Source organism: Camelus dromedarius, chromosome 3, assembly GCF_036321535.1.
Source record: "Camelus dromedarius isolate mCamDro1 chromosome 3, mCamDro1.pat, whole genome shotgun sequence".
Lineage (NCBI taxonomy): Eukaryota > Metazoa > Chordata > Mammalia > Artiodactyla > Camelidae > Camelus > Camelus dromedarius.
This window is the reverse complement of record NC_087438.1, coordinates 61,188,935-61,193,608: the sequence shown is the minus strand read 5'-3', so window position 1 is coordinate 61,193,608 and position 4,674 is coordinate 61,188,935. Positions and strand designations below refer to the sequence as shown.

The following is a 4,674-nucleotide window of genomic DNA, read 5'->3' as shown; positions in this document are numbered from 1 at the left end:
TGTTCAACCAAACATTAAGTAAAAAGTTTAAAATTTTTAAAATTTTGGGATTCACGTATAAAATCAAGTTATTGCAAAACAGCAGGCTGAAAATTTCTATATACTGTACTTTATTTCCCTTTTTAAAGGAATTGAAATACTTAGTGACCCAAAACAATAAAAAATAAATCTTAAAGAACAATGTATTTGAATAAGGCAGCATAAGAAATATGAAACAATATATCACTAATATTTTGAATATTAGTTTAAAATAAAATGTAGGGGTTGGACTTCAAGTCAATATGGTTGACTATACTGAATTACCCTCTGCTCCAAACAAATTACTTAACAATAAACAAGAATACTAAAAATGTAAACATACAATCTAACTCACCATATAAAACAACAGATTTTTACGTTCCAAAAAGAAAGCCACACATTGGTCAATGGGGGCAGACCTGTGACTCACAGAGCAACCAGAACCAGGGAGGCCTGGGTTTCATGCCTGTGTGGCGGTGGCAGGGCTCTGCCTGCAAGTCATAGGACTGAGTTATGTGCAGAAGCCTAGGTGCCATGAATGGCTGCCAAGATCATGAGAGCGGAACCAGAAGTCTTTTTGCTCACTGCCCTGAGGAAGTGGAAAATAGCTGCTAGCCAGAAGTTTGAACTCCCATGTAGATGCGACATCCAAATTCACATATTCATATAATCAGGAACATCAACCTGAGAAATTAACATAAAACTGGTCTGGAACCTGTTAATTGTATAGGCTCCATCAAAGAGTACAGGGAATTCTTGTGGAAAACAACCCTCGTCTAGCTAAACTTAAAATTAAAAAATCGTCAACTATACAAGGAAATAAAGGTCCTTGTATCATTCAAAAAAAGGTTAAAGACATTATTAACTAAAAATTTTGTCAAGTATATATATATATTTAAAAAGTATACAAACATATAAGCAAAAAATTGAATTGCTTAAATCAAACCAATGAAAGAACAGTAAAAAGAAAAGCTAACAAAAAGCTCAGATTTATAGAAAATACAAAATGAGTTAGTAGAAATAACTCAAAGTTTACCAACAACCATGAAATGTAGATGTATTAAACACCACTAGCTAATAGGGCTTCAGATTTGATTTAAGCAAATCCAGATATATGCCACATGAGATTTACCTAAAAATAATGATGCATAAAGTTTAAAGTAAAGGGTCAGGAAATGTCACAGCAAAATAGAAAGCTGGGATGGTAATACTTATACAAAACCAAATAGAATGTCATAAGCATTGCTAGAGATAAAAAAGATATACTGTTTAATAATAAAAAGAACAGTCCCTCCTGGAACATTTAACAGTGTGAATCCTGTATGTACCTAACAAGATAGTCTTGAAATATATAAGGCAAACACTGATATAAGGTAACATCAATCCTCTATAATCACATTGGGAATTTTCAGTTTTTCAGAAACCGAGATCAAGTTAACAAAAACAAAAATATTAGGAAAACAATGAAAGAATAAACTACATAATGAAGGGACTTGGCCAAATACAACATTTAATTATAATTAGTAGAACAAAAAAGATTTAAAAAGATGTTTAATTATTCAGCTAAAGAAAGTAGAAGGAAGACGCTAATAAAGATATCAGCCAACACTGCTGAAATGGAAACAAACAGCAGAGAGAGGTGGTTCCAACTTCACCTCTGCATCTCCAACGCTACCACCCTGGGTTAAGTGGCCATTATCTCTTGCCTGTATTATTGCAATAGCTTCCTAACTTCACTCCACTTCCACTTACATTTGAAACTGGAAATCAGATCATGTCATTCCTCCCATATAGCTGTCTCAGTGTAAAACCAGAGTGAGTACATTGACCTATTTCCCTAACTTCTCCTTTCCTCTTTCTCTCAGTCACTCTACTTGGGCCACACTGGTCTCTTTGCAATCTCCAGCCATACCAGGAATGCTCCTGCCTCAGTGCCTTTGCACTGGCTGTTTCTTCTGCCAGAAATATTTCTTCCCAGATACCCACATGGTAAACTTCCCTGACCCCTTTAAATATCTGCTCAGTTCTCATCTTCTCAACGATACCTCACTGCCCACCTTCTTTAAAATTGCAACCCACATGCCCCCCTCACCTTGCAGCACTTCTGATCCTGTTTACCCTGCTCCATTTTTCCCCATAACATTTCTTATCGTTATGATAACCCATATAATTACTTAAATTTTATGTTTGCTTTTTTATCTTTGCCTCATAAACTCCACAAAAGCAAGGATCTAGAATCTGCTTATTTTTCACGGCTCTCTTTTTACCCCCATCCCAATGATTCAGAACAGAGTCTGGCATACAGCAGTTAATCAATGGAGTTTATTGGTTACATTAATAAAGTGTAACTGTTTGAAAAGCTACTTTTTTGAAAAGACAATAATAATCACTGGCATTATTGATCACTAGAAAGAAAGACAGCACAGAAGACAATGTTAAAAGTGAAAAGGGGATATAACTTTAGATATAAGAAAATAATACAAAGCATTCTATGCCAACAAATTTGAACACTTAGGTGAAATAAACTTTTCTAGAAAAAAAAATGAAAGTGACAATAAAAATAGAAAACATAAATAGACTAAAAACTGTTAAAGATGTTAGAGTCAAAACTCACCCCACATTTTCAGGTAATTAAGGTTTTACAAGTGTTAAATAAACCTTTATGGAATGGATGACTCCATCTTACACCAATAATATTATAAAACAGAAAGTTCTCCATCTAATTTTTTGATGCTATCAAAACCTGGATTTCAAAAGGCCAGAAATATGGGAAGTATCATAATAAACCAGTCTTGCTTATAAACATTCATGTGAAAAATCTAAATTAAATATCAGTAATCTGAATCCCAGAGTGGACCAAAACAAAGCAAGGTTTAGACAAGGATTTCAAAGATAGCTTGATATAAGGGTATCTTATCACTCACAGATTATAGGAGAAATATCATACAGTAAGAAAAAGAATATGATCTTTGTATAGGGATAAGAAAAAGAACAGAAGAGCCCACCCACATGGGAAGGGGAATTTTAGTATAAGACAAATAAATGGGGGAAGAATAAATTACTCAATAAATGGTATTGAGACAATTGATGATTTTTTAAAAATAAATCCCCACTTGACATCACTTATAAAAATACATACCAGATAAATAAAATATCTAAATGTAAAAAGTAAAACAAGTATTTTAGAAGAAAATCTAAGAGATTACTTTGTGATATTGGGATAGATTTTTGGTTAATATGATGACATCAATTTGAATATTCATTTGGTACACAATTAAAAAGATAAGGTATAGACTAGAAGCAGAAGTTTGCAACATATTTAATTGATAAACTGTTATTATCATGAAAAAAGTTATATACAACTCCTACAAATCAATGAGAAAAAGACAAACTATCTACTGGGAAAATGGGCAATTACTGAAAAGGACCAAGCACCAAGTGTCAACGCAGCTGTGGGGACACACTCCTATGTATCTGATGGGGTATAAGTTGCTGCAACCATTTTCAAGGGCAATTTGTCAACATCCACTAATATTTGAGATGTGCCTCCATGAGACCAGCACTTTGATTTCTAGTTTTATGTCCCAGAGAAATTTTTGCTTATTTTTCCATATGCAAATGTGTTCAGTGAACCACTACTTATAACAATGGAAAAATCCGGAAAATCTACATGTTTATCTATTGATAGCTAATAAATTGAAGAAATAAAGGATATACAATAATTTTCAAATCATAGGGAAGGGAAAAAGTTGAACTGTACCTAGGGAGTGTTTCTTTAAAAAAGAAAACTAAGGGAAAAAAAAGTCTAATGTTTTCATCTGTTGGACTTCAGTTCTGTCATGTTCAATGAGTCTGGTGAGTCTGGACGTTGTATTTAAAGAGGCTGGTCCTTGATGGTAGCGATGTCTAAACCCTGGGGCCGGGCAAGGCATCACCAGATGACTAGGATATTTCCAGTGTGTTAGATAAATCTGGTCATGTACAAATGGGCCTTACTGCTGGGAGCATAAGCCTAGAGGCAGGATATCAGTTGGGTCAGACAAACAGAGTTCAAAGGAAAAGGATACCAGGATGGACTTTAGGAATATCAAAGTCAGCAAAGGTTATTTTGAAAATACAGCCACAAGTAAATAAGCAAGCAATCAAGAAGGAATGATGAAGCAGACCTCGGTAAATAGAATTTTCTGGTGCAAACCAGGCCTGTAACCCAGACCTGGCTTGGCTCTCTTTAGAACCCTGGGTTCAATGAGGCCAGGTCCTCTAGGTTTATGTAAATAACTGGGTATGCGGGAGAAGAGGACTTCTGGGAGGAACGGATTTTGTTCGGAATCCTCCCCTACACCACCATCCAGACACCTCAAGACAGACTCAGTCTGGTGGGGGGTACAGCTCAGCGGCAGAGTGCGTGCTCGGCATGCATAAGGTCCTGGGTTTAACCCTCAGTGCCTCTGTTAAGGAAAATACAAAAATAAAAAAAATAAACACAAGACAGATTCAGCAGCAGGGATGTAGAACTCTATTCTTTACTCATAAATCTGTCTTTCTACTCTTTTTACCAGAAACAAAAGCAGAGAAAAGCTGAAATTCAGCCATTCATTGGTTTAAGGAATTAAAGCAAAACAAAACCAACCACTGGACCTGAATAGCAAGTGGGTC

At 35.3% G+C, this 4,674-nt stretch overlaps 1 protein-coding gene across 2 annotated transcripts in view; it reads right to left on the bottom strand.

Annotated features, from left to right (window-relative positions):
* Positions 1 to 4,674, bottom strand: part of ADGRV1 (adhesion G protein-coupled receptor V1) — a 471,359-nt gene that overhangs the window by 108,914 nt on the left and 357,771 nt on the right. The gene's annotated exons all lie outside the window — the stretch shown is intronic.